The following is a 14,801-nucleotide window of genomic DNA, read 5'->3' on the forward strand; positions in this document are numbered from 1 at the left end:
GCATTTGATTATTATTAATTTAAGGCTGGTGTTGGTGAATTATGACCCAACTCCTGTTTTTGGCCCAACACCAAATTTGGCCTAATGCCTGTGTTGTGAATAACATACCATTGGATCATAATTGCACTCCTGTGCCCATTGTCTACAGCTGACTTTCTGCTACAGTGGCAGAGTTGAGTACACAAGACAGGGACTCTGTGATATAGTAAAATCTTTACCCTTTGACTCTTTGTGGAAAGTCTGCTAATCTCATTAAAAAGACAAAATAGTTACTTTGTTACTTATTTTAAATGGGGTTCTACTTGTGAAAATAAGATTTCCACACAACATCTCAGGAATGTAGAGTACATACGGACCACACTGGTACCTATGTATACAATAAGGCAGCAGCCAAGACAATGTCATAGATAACTCAGATTCTCCCAAAACTTGTATGTCAATCAAAACCATTCCCAGAATGGTCTCATTGTGAAAGTGATGGTGTTTGTAAAGTCTGGCTCACTGATTAGTGATTGTTGAATTGTTTTCTTTAAGCCACTATCAGGTTAACACATAGACGGTAATTCCTGTAAGACATACTTCTGCTCAGATCTTTGAAGGAATCATGGAACCTGCATTCAGTCAGAAAGCAACTGATTCACAGTTTTAGAAAGAAACTACAAGACAATAAAGTGATGAGACTAGAGAAGCTGAGTGGACAGGGATTTATAAACTTCTGTCTGATTCCCTGTCATTGGTAGATTAGTTCCATGGGCCTGTAAAAATGGTTAAATTAATAGAGATTGGAAGCATCTCCCAGGATGGGAAGCAAATCAGAGTTTCTGAAAGCTGTATGAGTTAGCCTGTCTCTACATTGTAGTTATTGTGAGAATCTAATAAAGTGAGAAAAGAGGAGGTGGGGTATTTGTACCAGTCTGGAAACTCCTCTTCGGTGTTGAGGCAGACTCAGAGATACAGGGTCTGTATCAGTTTTCATGCCTGTTCAAGACACCAAGCCCAGGGGAGACTTCAGAACAAGATTCAAACTGAAGAGGACATAGTCCATCTCCCCCATCTGTTTGGACCTTCTTTTGACATTTCTAAACACTTTCCCCAAACAAATAAAGAGTGATTTTTGTTTCATCAGATAATCATTTCTAATCTTGTTTTGAAAACTTGCTTAGAAGAATTGTAAGTAAGCTTTATTCACAAATATTGGTATATTTTATGCACTGAGATGAATACCCTTTTTAGAAAGCTCTATTTGTACATTCTAATGAACTAAGAAAATGTTGAAGGATGAATCACAAACTCTGTCTACCCACCAATCCAGATATCGTAAATTACTCCTAGATTCTCACTTTGTGGATGAATAATTGGGCCATGTCTCTTTAAATTCTCTTGTTTATCATTTAAGTGGACTATCATTTTGATTGTATCTCTTTCCTTTAGTTGTGAAGATGTAAAAGAACAAAGTGAAGTCACAATATTTTGGTACAGCATGTGCTAGTTTGTTCAGGGGATTTCCACTGGTGCGCTCACCCACTGTGGGTGGGGCAGGAGATGCTGAAAGGGCCTCAGAGAGAAACCTAAATTCAGCATGGGGAGCTCCAAGAAAAATGAGAAGGGGCACCAATCCTTCTAGAATCAGGGTGTGGGGGAAGGTGGGGAACAATGGTGCCTTCTCTCTTTCTTCACCTGTCTCCTTAGTCCTTCGAAACTTGGAAAAGCTAAGGAAGATCAGCCTCAAGCCACCTATCCACCAGATGAGGGACCTTTCCTGTGTGACTGTGTCATTATTGTAAGAACAGACAGAGAGAAGAAAGGAGGATTAGGAAGACTGCAGGGCACCTGAACCTCCAACCATGAGATCGGGACCCAGGCATGGGACCGTGGGTGAAGCAAGTCCCTGGCATCACCAGGACCATCTGACTTCACCCAGCTTCTCTCATCACTTTCTTTTATCACTACCTTTTCTCTTCTGTCTTTTGTACATTGCCTTCTTCACTCTCATGAGTTCCTATGATGTGGTGAATCATTAAAGAGGAAAGCCAATTGATTGCTTCTCATCTGCAAGCAAAAAGTCATCTCCAGCTCAGACTCCCAGTTGCTCAAGTCTCTCCTGCCTTCCTCCCCACTCACCCCAGTGATTATCCATGCCATTTGTGAAACAGACGAAGCATATAAAAAAAGATCTTCTCTTATTTTCATATCGTAAAAGCTTTAGATGATGTCCCTATATAACCCATAGAGACCAAAAGAGTTTGAAGAGCTAACGTTTTAGAGAGATTTCAGATCCTCTAATGTTAGAATGAGAGGAGTGTGTGAATTCCTTCTTTGATTGTTGTTCCTTTTATCTCAATTGAAGTCCAGCCCAGAAAGATCCTTACTTTCCATGTTTTCCCCAATCCGTAAGGGCAGAAGTTTTCTGGGTAAATTCAGGCTGAGCATCTTAACTTCTTACTCATCTTTACTATTTGGACTCATCTCTTAGGGACAGAAATTTAATTTCTATCCTTTACAGAAATTTACAGTCTTTTAGCACCCCTGGGAAACAAACTATTCCCAGAGCAAAAGAAGTTGAGTCGGTTTTTAGATGAAGTTTATTATGTTTAGTACTTCGTCTAGATGAGAGTGATTGGAAAGTCGCTCGCCTTGTGCTTGTGTATTGAAGGACAGTACTGTGACACACGCCAGCGCAATGAGAGTAAACATTACAATAGGAATATCCTGGGAAAAACCTGGTTTTGAAAGACACCTTCTTTAATTAACCAATTTTATCCTTAAGATGAAAAACAATCTTTGGCACCGATCTTCCTGGGGGTTGGGAGGCCTGCTTAGTACAGTGAATGGTGACATTCCAGAGCTAAGAAGAAAGAGAAAACACCCTGGGTGTTGAGTAGGTGAGGATGGCTATAGGGGACCTAGCATTGCTCTGGTCCTAGACGAACTGTCGTCAGCATTTAATCATCATGTGCTGAATCAGTCCCTAGGGTTCGAGGGGGAGTCCCGGCATCGTGAAGTTTCATTTCCAGGAGCACGACATGTTCCTTGTTGTGGCTCTTCTTTCATTTCCCTTTCCTCCTTGCCCCAAGTCTTCAGTTCTATGTCTTGCTGTAGTTTGTGTTCTTTCTGAGCGGATTTTGAAATGTCATAGTTGTTTTGCTTTTACACAATTTTAGCCTCAATCTTTGATGCAACAAGAATGGAATCTTTGAGCACCAGCTTCTCACTCTTTGATGAAGATATGCTACGAGAAAGTGAGGGCTTTGATTTTAGAACATGCCCAAATTTTGAGAAAGATTTGACAAGACAGACTGATCCTTCAGGAAAGTGATATGCCTGTTGGGTGAATCCGGTGCTTCTGTGATTCTGAGCTTCCTCCAGCTCAGACTCGGGCCCTGGAATAGGCTGGTGTCAGGTACCTGGTGCCCCAGTGGTTTTGGGGAAAGTTTGGACAAAGTGACTATGTACTGTGCCCAGGTCTGTTGCTCTCCTCAGAGTCCCTTACCTGTCTTTCTACATTCCCTTCTGAGGGACTGCAGCTGATTTCCATACTCTACCAGTCATCTCCCAACCCAGACCACTGGAAGCATTTGGTAGAAACCCTCATTTCAATTTCAAAGCTCCTCTTGCCCTCTTGGAATCTAGGATCTATGTGCTACTGAAAGTTCCATCAACCGTTTTAGTATTCTATAGTTTCCTGAGCAAACTGTGCAAAGTCAAGATTTGAAGTGACCCTGAATGATACTCTTCATGAAATTGCCACAGAGAATCAGCATGTGTCCCTAAAATAGAAAGAAGGAGGGATTTGTCTGATGTTACAACATATCCACCTTTGTTATGTTGGTAAGACACAATTGTCACTGTGTTTCTTTCCAAGAAAATGGTAAAGTATGGCTGACTCTTGTTTTCCCACTTGTAAGCCTTTATGGTTTTATTCTATTGTCAGTCTCAGGAAACTTTGAGATTCAATATAGGAATCTGTTGCTGTTGTTGCATATATTAGCTAGGCTATGCTGTTGAACAAAGAGACACTGAACTACAATGGCTTTCAAAAAGATGCAAATTTGTTGCTCTTCCATAGTAGAAGATCCACGAAAGGTAGGCAGCTCTTTGAGTGCCTTCATTTAGAAACCCAGTCTCTCATTTCCTGGGTGATTGCTCTTGTCTTGAGTTTAACGTAGGAGCACCGTGATCCTATTCCAGCCAGTGGGAAGTAGGTAAAAGGAGAAAGTGGAGAGAAGCCAGCTTCCCTTTTATAGAGATGATCTGGAAGTTACTTCTTGCTCATAACCTTATGGACAGAAAACAGTCACCACGGCCACTTTAGCTTCAAGGGAGGAAGAGGAATGTCAGCTGAAGAGGGGTTGCTATGTGCCCAACTATTCTGGAGTTCTATTAGTGAAAGGAAGGATGCAGGAGTGTGTGTTGGGACGCCAACCTGTGTTGGAGCTGTACACTCAGGGCAATGTACCCGTGAGCATTGTGGAGATCACAGGGAGTAGTAGCTGTGGAAGGAGAGAGGAGGCATTTGACCTTGGGATTTAGGGGTGAGTGAGACTGGACCTGGTTATAATGGAGCTTGCATTTGGCCAGTAAAGAGGTGAGATTCATTAAAAATCTTTTTTTCATTTGTTCTGATTTGTTGTATATGACAGTAGAATGATTTATACATTTTGATAGATCATACTTAAGTGGAGTGTAATTTCTCATTTTTCTGATTATACATATTATAGGATCACATTGGTCATGCGGTGAGATTTTTAATATTTACATTAGAGTCAGTTTTCCTGATCTCAGATCTCTAAGCTCAGGAAGTTTTCAAGGTCATCAAAACTCTAAAGCCAATGTCCCAAATTGGATAATCCATGAGTCTCCTGAAGTTCTAAGTAATATTGTAAGGGTAAAATATTGTTTTATTTTGTTATACTCTGAAAAGTGAAAAGTGACTGTGACCCCCAATTTCAAATGCTAATGCATTGACCGTGGAATAAACACCCTGGTGAAGTTTTCACCATGAGACCACAGATGACGAGAAATCTACTTAGCTGTGTCTGAGATTCAGTTTGAAATTTATGCTTTGGGACACTGCAGGATCCTGTCCAGTTCTCTCAACTTTTGCTGCAGTAAGGGGAGGAATGTCCGGTAGTCACAATAAATGTGTGCTGGTCTGTACTTTCCCTACTCAGGAGCAGGTGGGAGGAAGCTGTCCCTGCTTACTTGATCTCTGGTCCCTGGAAGGAGGTGGATTTTGCTCCTGGGCAGGTTTTCCTTCTCTCTAAGCACTGCCTGTTCCCTTTCCAACCCAACTCTCTTCTCTACAAAATGTCTGTCTGCTGCCCCACCAGAATCTTCTGCTTTCTTAGCCAAACTCTCTTCCATTGCTAGAGGCCGGAGGAGGGAATTTAAATTTGCCAGATACAGAGTATGTCAAAGGTGATGGGGGAAAGGCAGGGAGCCTTAGACTTGGAACTGGTGCTCACCTTCATCTGGTACTTTCCCCATTGAAAAGACTGTAATTTCTCTAGTTCATTAAAAACACTGAATTTTGGTTGTATTGGGAATTTCACAACATCACCCACATAAGCAAAATTTATTTTAAGTAAAATGTTAGATAATATTGGGCAGCATTTTGTGACTGAGTTTTCAGAGGGTCTTCTGTGAAGGCCATGAGTCCAGCAAAGAATGTAAGAAAGGAGGGAGGGAGGCTGAGCCAGTGGGCCGTGGGTTTGGATCCAGCATTGTAACATTTTGGAAATATTAATCACTGCCCCTCTCTTACCCAGCCTATGGGTTTTGCTTCTCCTTGCTGTTCTTCTCAGCATAGATGCCATTCCTCAGTTAGGGTCAGGCATTCCTGATCTTTGATTTAGAGAAGAAAGGCACCTACTGAAAGTCTTGAAGAAAAGAAACTCTTTTGGCTTTTAGATTCTCAAAGTCTAAGCCTCAGAGGCAGTGATAGTATAGTGAAAAGAGGGTAGCGAGAAAAAGAATTCTCAACTTCTCTTACTTCTAACATACTGGCCTCTCCATTCCACAAACTAGAAATGGGTTTATATTGGGGGGAGAGAATGGAAAGAAGTGATGGGAACAGAGGGCCACAGTCCCAGGCAAAGCGGGAACAACTGGAAGGAAGGTGGAGAGTAAAGGATCCCAGAGCTACAAACCACCCCCAAACCTAGGCTCTTCCTGGGAATGAGGCAGACCTTTTATCTCTCTCTCTGGGTTTTGCACATCAACATCATTCAGACCCCTGCCAGGTTGTTGGGAGAAATCCTAGTTCTTGGCTGGCCGCAGTGAATGTCTCAAGTGTGTAAACCTGTGGGAGGAGCATTCCTACCTAGGAAAGCAAACAACTGCCCCAAGTTGACTCAGTGTTACCAAGGCAACCCGGATAGGAACCTGGTGATCTGATCCCCTGTGGCACATTGTGACTGGGCAAGAAGCCTATAAAATGTATAGCTGTTCCCCCAATAAACGAGTTTGCAGGGTGCTTGCCACAAGCCTGCTTCCACCCAACTCCCAGAGTCTGGGTCTTGACTCCGAGCCCTTAACCCGTGTATGAGGTACAAGAGAAACTACTGTTTCCATGGGGTCTGATGAGGATTTCACTTCCACAGAGCCACCTATTCCCCCAGTAGGGGCAATGCTCCAATATGACTCCTCCCCCAACAAAGTTTCAGGTAATTGCTAAGTCCTGGAGAAGAAAAGTGCAGCCTTGGACATTCAGATGGTGCTGGGAACGAAGAAGGGAAAACCCTCCCTCTCATCCCCACCCTGGACTTGCACTTGAGCGACCAAGGAAATCAGGATGAAAATTTTCTGAGTCAGGAGAATGATCATTTCTTAAATTTGTTGTTCATCATAATTATCTGTGCAGAAGCTTGTGTGGAAAATAAATAAGTTCTAAAAGCTCTGAATTTTAAGGAATGGAGTATGGTCTTGAAGTATATAACTCGGTGTCTGTCACACAGAGCGTTAGTGCATGTAAGTGTCTTTACTGCCTGATTTTGTGTAGGGCCTGTTCAATTTTCTTGACATTTTTCTATTTTTTTTTTATCATCTCGAGTCTGAGTTCTTTATATATTCTAGGGTGTTAGACACATTTTGGTTTTCTGCTGTGTAATGTTGGTAAGATGTTATGATTCCACCAGATGCAAATGTTCCTGAATATGTGGTCTAACTGTGATGCACAGGAATAAAATTACTTTTCTGAACACTAATTTTTTATATTAGCATCTAATGAATAAAAACTTTTCCCTATTTCCCACATTTGTGAGTTTTTATTCCATAAGGATGAGACATTTTTCCAATAGTTTTCTTGATTTATTGAAATTATTATAAAATTCTTCTTTTTGCAGCTGTGTATAATGAAGCCTTACTGCTATTCTAATCACTGCTTACAAAATTGACTTGGCTTGGGTCTCTTTTGACTTCCACAGGGTGGTCCCCAATCCACACTGGATGTACAGTCTGCTTTGCAGAATAAGAAGTGTTCATTTCCTGGCTCATGAACAGTAGGAAAAAAGAACAAATATATAGTTCATGGCTATGTAGATTGTCTACATACGGGCAATTCATATGTATACAGACTTCCATTTTCTCCAATTTCTGGCAGGTCAGTCTTTTCTGTCCCTGTTCAAAGAGTGCTTCACATTGATTCATTCACTGATTCATCATCATCATCATCAGATGTTACCTGGATGCTGGGCACCATTTTAAATACTTGACATGCATTAGTGAATTAGATGCACTCAAAGTTTACATTCTTCGGAGGGGGACACAGATAAGCAGTAGGCATAGTGAATAAAATATACAGTATGCTAGAAGATAAAAGTCCATAGAAATAAAAAATTAGAATGCAGTTAAGAGGCCTGGAAATGCTGAGGCAATTGAGAATGGGATGCAGCAGATGTAATGGATGTTGACGTTCCTATTCAAATAAGGTAGTTGGGATAGGCCTCATTGAGAAATTTAGATTTATCCAAAGAATACAAGGTTTGTTAAGATTATTTAAATTGATCAATGTTCTTTATCGCAGCACTTCTCAAGTATACCTCCTGACCCCTCATGGGCTAGTCTTGTCTGTTTGAAAATATGTGATAAATTTTAATCTACAAGTTCTACCTCTGTCTCTCTAATTTTTCTGTAGAATTACGCAGAGCATTCTACAGAGTTTCTTGTAGTTGGGATTGTACTGACTGCCTCCTCAGGATGTTCTTTTTTTCCCTGAAACTGGAAATGGGAACCAGAGACTTGAGAAGTCTTGGTTCCTTGGTTGTAGTGTGTTCTTTCATCAGAGAAATCCATAATGCCTGGTTTTCTCTTTTTTTTATGATTTTAGCAGTCATTAAATATTCAGTACCTAGGTTCATTCAATTATATGGCTTACAAAATCTATCATTTTTTTAATTATTAGTTAAAATACTTTTATAAAGTCATGGTATCCCTCATCTATTCTTTGGACAAATACTTTGGGGAAATTATTTTTAGACCAACAAATGTTTATACAAATTTAAATACTGATACAAGGCAAAATAATGATAACTTTTGCAAAATTATTTAATGCACTGGTGTTCATGACATTAAACAAAATGTTTTTAATGCTTAATTTTTAAATATGTAATTTAACCTATGTGTTTTTAAAGATAATGTCCTACTTGGGACTCTTCACTGGGCCTTGAAAAGCCGAACAAAGTGGCATAGATTCTTGTGTAACATTGTCTACATGTGGGCAGTTGGTATGTATTTATATCTGTACTTCCTGCAACTCCTAAAATTCCCAGTGGTCATTTTCCATTCAAGGCCTGAGGCAATGATGTCCACAACCATTATGATTTCATAGGTGTAAAGTTGCAAAGAACTAGTTTCATTTGGCAAATATAGGTAGTAAGGCTAAGTAATGATTTCTCAAGTGGCCCACACTAAGAAACTCTTTCATTGGGCTCAAGCTATAGATGAAAATTGGCCTCAAAGGATTTCCAAGGTACACTTTGACCTTGAAAAAATATTTCTTATTTTCACAGGGTTACTCAACTACAAAGCTTTGACAAGATCCATAAGATGAGTTTATCATTATTATTCATCCTTATAAACATTAGACACAAGTTACTTGGTATATTGGGAGTCCTGCCCTGCCCCCCTGCAAATGTGAGCCAAGATAATTCCACATACTGTAGGTTCTTATCTTCTTAGCTGCAGGTGTACTTTTGTATGTTTTTCCACATGATTTTCTGTGGATTTTTTGTTTTATTTTGTTGTTGCTTTTAATGGCACTGGGGATTTAACCCAGGGACACTTTAATCACTGAGCTACATCTCCACATTTTAATTTTTTTATTTTGAGGTAGGGTCTCACTAAATTTCTGAGGCTGAACTCAAACTTGCAATTCTCCTGCCTCAGCTTCTCAATACAAAGGGATTACAGGTGTAAACCACTGTGCCTGGATTGAGTTAATTTTTGTGAAAGGTATAAGACTGGTGTCTAGATCAATTTTTTTGCATATAGATGTTCAGTTGTTTCAGCATTGTTTGTTAAAAAGACTCTTTTCTCCATTGAATTAGCTCTATTCCTCTGTCATATATCAGTTGAACATATTTACGTGGGTCCATTTTCAGGTCTTTCTGTTCAGTTCCATTCTTCTGTATGTTCTTTCACCAATACCACAATGTCTTAATTACTGTAGCATCAGTTAGCCTTGATGGCAGAACTATTAGTCCTCTGATGTTGTTTTATTTTTAATAATGAGTTGACTCTTCTAGGTCTTCTGCTGTCCAAATAAATTTCCGAATCAATTTGCCAATGTCCACAAAACAGAATTTTAAATTGGATTATAACGAATCTATAGATGGAGACAGAAAGAAATTGCATCTTGATAATATGAGTGACCCAATCCATGAATGTGAACTATTTCTCCATTTATTTAGTTCTTTGATTTCTTTTGTAGTTTTTTCTCATAGATCTTGTACAGATCTTGTTAGATTTACTGAATTGGAAGGGAGTACTAATTTAAACATTATTGTTTTTAATTTCAATTTCCAATTATTCATTTTTTGCTTTTGGGAAGCAACCTGCTCTGTTTTCTTGGATAGGCTGGCTATAGTTTTATCATTTTTATTGGTCTTTTCAAAGAGCCAGCTTTTTGTTTTGTTAACTTTTTCTATTGTTTTCCCATTTTCAATTCTGTTGGTTTCTACTTTACTTTTTATAATCACTTTTGTTTTAAGTATAAACACATGATAAAATAATGTGGAACCTAAATTATATGTTTATTTATATACTGAAAATATTTCTAATGTTTGCTAGGAATAAATTTGTTAGGAACAAAGGATGCCTGAATCTACTTCAAAGAGCTTAATTTCAGGTGAAATAAAATGCACAAATAATCAGCAAAATTCTTCATGACTTAAAGAAATGTTTATTTTATGCAAAGCTACATAATTTCCTATATTTTAACAACTAATCATGTAAACCTTTCAAAAATTCATTACATCACAATAAGTTACAATACTACAGAGGAGCTTCAAGTCAATAAATCTATCAAATTCAAACTGAGAAAACATTGTGCATAGATAAGGCCAATGATGCTAACTTACTTACAGGTAGCACTTTGCAGCTTTTCCAAATACAATTTTGAAAATATACTGAGAATCTACAGAGAAAAATAGTTCAATTTACCACCCACTGATCAGATAGGAAAACATTTGTCATTACATATCAGATAAAAAAGGCTGATAAAAATTAAATTTGGCATCATGCACCAAAAAGGAACACAGTGAATGAATATTTTGAAAAATAATAATCAGATGCAATCTTTTATTTCACGTAATCAACTGAATTAGAAAATGGAAAATAACAAGCACTTTATTAATGCAACATGGAAATTAGGTTTTTGGTATACTTTGCTTGGATATTGGTATATATAAAAACACACTGAAGAGATTGTAGGAATATTTCAAATTTACATTAAACTACTGAAGCTTAGAATATTATCCTAAGGAAATGGGTCTGGTCAGAACTTATTTGAGAAATAATTCTAAACATTTTGAAAGCAACACTACAATTACTTACAAAAACATTTATAAAAATTAAATACCATTGAATTAATAACATCAATATTAGAGCTCTTTGTATTTTTCAAAGCTATAATTTATAAATATATGTTAGATTATAGTAATTTAAAAAGCAGGTCTACATATTCTCTACAGTCTAAAATGAGAAAAATCCTTCAAGTTGGTTTCAAAATATGGACAAAAACAAATCCATTGGATTGCTTTAAAAAATAAATACACAGTCTCTCCCCTACAGCTTGGTATACTAAGTAGGGAAGATGCTAGCCACCATTCTTTTGATAAATACAGCTGTAAGTGGGTAGGTTGATAAGATTTATGTCAACAATATCAACTCTGAACAGTGCTGTACAGTTTAATAAATTCTGATTTTATATGTCTGCCATAGTAAGCCACTCTTTCTGTTCTTTTGCACCAAGTACAGTAGAATTTTCCTTTTACAAAATTATTTAAGATGAAGATAACCACAAAACGAAAGGCTTTATGGGGGAAAAAAAGCTAATTTCCCCCAAAGAATGTATTACAAATATCTTTTAGAAAACCTATGAAAAGAGAAATATGCCAATAGTCTTACATTTTAAAATTAGAAGAAGGCATCAGCTGATCTCAGTGGACAAATCTTTTGAAAATGGGGGAAAATTTTTAGTTAAACCAGGCTGAACATAGAAAGAATGCTTCCTCTGCAGGAGAAAGGACAGGTCAGGATAGCATCTGCCCTGCTGGGGGAATGGCTCATGAGGCCTGGCTCTAGGAGCTGCGGAAGTGGGTGACATGGCCTGGTCTTCCCATCCTCTTGAAAGTCTGAGTGGGAAGCACCCTACAGAAAGGGGAATTCGTATCTGAGAAGGCCTCTTACATTGTTTCAATTCTCCTAAGGAGATTTTTATGATTTATATTATTTGTGAGTTCCTTTTCACGAAAAAAGTCACAAGGTTCTTAATGTTTTGGGGTCTTTAAATTTGGAAATCCATTTTTTTATGCTAAACATACTGAAAGCAATTCATTTTACTGAAGTGCTCTCCTTGGTACCTAACAGACAACACACTGAGCCAGCATTCTTCACATTTACAGCCAGATGTTGCTTAGTTGTGTAGCAAAACCTGTTTCACTGTTTTAAGTAGTGGGATTTATACTCAGAAGTAGTTCCTTTTTTTTTTTTTTTCTTTGTCTTTTTTTTTTGTTCATTTTGGAACTGAGTGTCGAACCCAGAAATAGTACCTTTTGAGTGTACAGCTCATCCAAAAAAAAAAAAAAAAAAAAAAATTGCATACACAAAAGAAATAAAGATCTATCAGTACATTGAAAGTCATACTAAAAAGATTCTCAAAAAAGTCAGTATAAAAGGAATAATAAGGCAGAAAAGAAAGACAAAACCCTAACCTAAATATGTTTATTTCTTAACATTTAGGATTTAATATAATATGAGCCATTACACTTTGGAGTTCAACTATGCTAGTTTGTCTCAGGGACAAATTTTGTCTCTTAGTGCAAAATGTACTTTCCCACTCAAATCTAAAGTACAAAACTTAACCTTACTAAACAGTGTGAATTGTAATGGAGAGTTTATCTTTCCTTTAATATGGTAATCAACATATTATCAAGAACATTCCCAAAACTCATTAAAGGTATGAAAAATGAAGTGTGCTATTGAAGAAAAATGCAATTTCTTCATTAACATGCTAAAATGTACTTTTAAAGAAACACATGTTGACTTTCCTATTCACATTCAATTTGAGTATACCTTCTGCTTAAATTTTAGAACTGATGATCTAAACAAAAAGCAGAGGCCCAAAGCAAATTGCTTGGCAGCATTTATTTTTGAATGTTTGAATTATTGAGTTCTTTGATCATTTTTCATAAAGCAAAAACCTTTAATGTTTTGATTTAGCTATTACTAACTTTTGTAAAATGAGGGCCTCTTGTGTGATGCAATTACACTAAAGCCCTTATTTTCAATTGGTAAGAGAGTCAATTTTAATAGACTTTATTTCTTAATAATTTTTTTTTTTTTTACAAAATGGTCTATTGATAACATCTTATTTAAGTATTAAAGAAAAGTTAATGAGCAACTTACAGGGGATTCTTGAAAATTACAGGTTATAATTACTTTCTGCAATGGTTACTTTGAATTACTGGCTTGTTGAATAACCTTACCCAATAACTATCTAGAAAATAAATACTAATTTAGAAAATTCTAACCAGGTACTTATTAACATGTAAGAAGGACATCAAAAAGTAATGACAGGGGCTGGGGTTCTGGCTCAGCAGAACAGTGCTCACCTAGCACTTATGAGGCATTGGGTTGGATTCTCAGCACCACATATAAATAAATAAAATAAAGGTTTGTGTCCACCTACAAAAAATATTTTTTAAAAAAAGTAATGACCAGAGGGCTGGGGATGTGCCTCTGTGGTAAAGCACTTGCCTGGTGTGCATGGAGCATTGGGTTTGATCCCAGTGCACTAAAATAAAAGTAATTACCAGAAATACTTTTTTCAAGAAGTGAATTTTGTATGTTAAGTAGATGAATTTGGTAGCAGTATTTTGCAGTAGATGTTATTACATGTTAATAAGCTCCTTGAAATAGAAAAAAATTTGCAAATACTATGGGTTTTCTACTCCAAGTGGCTTAACAAATATTAACCTAGACCTCCAGAAATGAACTCAGTCTTCAGGGGTTAAATCGTTGTCTTTTGAACTCAAATTTTTCCAGCAAAAGTAACTTATGTATATGATTGTATATAAAATCCTATAAGATAAATTCTGCCTTAAAATTTGAGTACTCTGGATCACTGAAGCAATCATAAATTATTTTGAAAATAATTTAAAAGTCATAATTGGATATAGACCATCATGCTAAGTGAAATAAGTGAATCCCAAAGAACCAAAGGCTGAACGTTGTCTCTGACAATCCACAATAAGTAGGCATGGGGCTCGGGAAGAATAGAGGTACTTTGGATTAGATCAAGGGGACTGAAGGGAGGGAAGGTATTGTTTACCACGGGGGCTCGTGTAATGGGGGGTGAAGGGCGCAGTGTCAATAACCACACAGACACCGGGAGCCAGGTAAGAGCAGGCGACCTAGTAGCTGCTGACTCATTTATTGCAGAAGCTTCTTCTTTTATTAAGTACCTATCCAATCAGCATGTCAATCAGCACATCACACCACTAGAAGCCACCATTTAGTCTCCTAGAACCACCAATCATGTGAAGGTTTTGTATTTTGCACCAATGGGGATATATTTCTCCACAGGAAGGGGGATGAGAGTAGAATGAATTGGACATTGTCACCCTATGTGCATCTATGATTACAAGACTGGTATAACTCTACCTTTTGTACAACCAGAAGTTATACTCCATTTATGTATGATGTATCAAAATGCATTCTACTGTCATGTATAATTAATTAAAGAAATTTTTAAAAATTCAAAAAAAAGGTAAAGACAATTGCCTTGCTAGGGGAGAAGTCAAATAGGGAGGACGATTTAGTTGGAAATCCTGATTCGGAAAGTCCCCTCTCACCACGTTGGCAAGTGAGGGACCTCAGACATGAAGAAGTCAGGCCAAGACCTTAACCCCCCAGCGGCTCCTGATTCATTCCCTGACTTCCTGACTCCAGAAGTTTCTTTTCCAGTGTTTCTCAATCCTGTGAGCATTGTACTTACTATGGAATGTGCGAAGTTGAGGCTGCCCAGCGTTGCTCTTAACGCAGTGCTCAAAATCTGCTGGAGTGAGACTGGGGAGAAAGGT

Source organism: Sciurus vulgaris (genome assembly GCF_902686455.1).
Source record: "Sciurus vulgaris genome assembly, chromosome: 6".
NCBI classification, from domain to species: domain Eukaryota; kingdom Metazoa; phylum Chordata; class Mammalia; order Rodentia; family Sciuridae; genus Sciurus; species Sciurus vulgaris.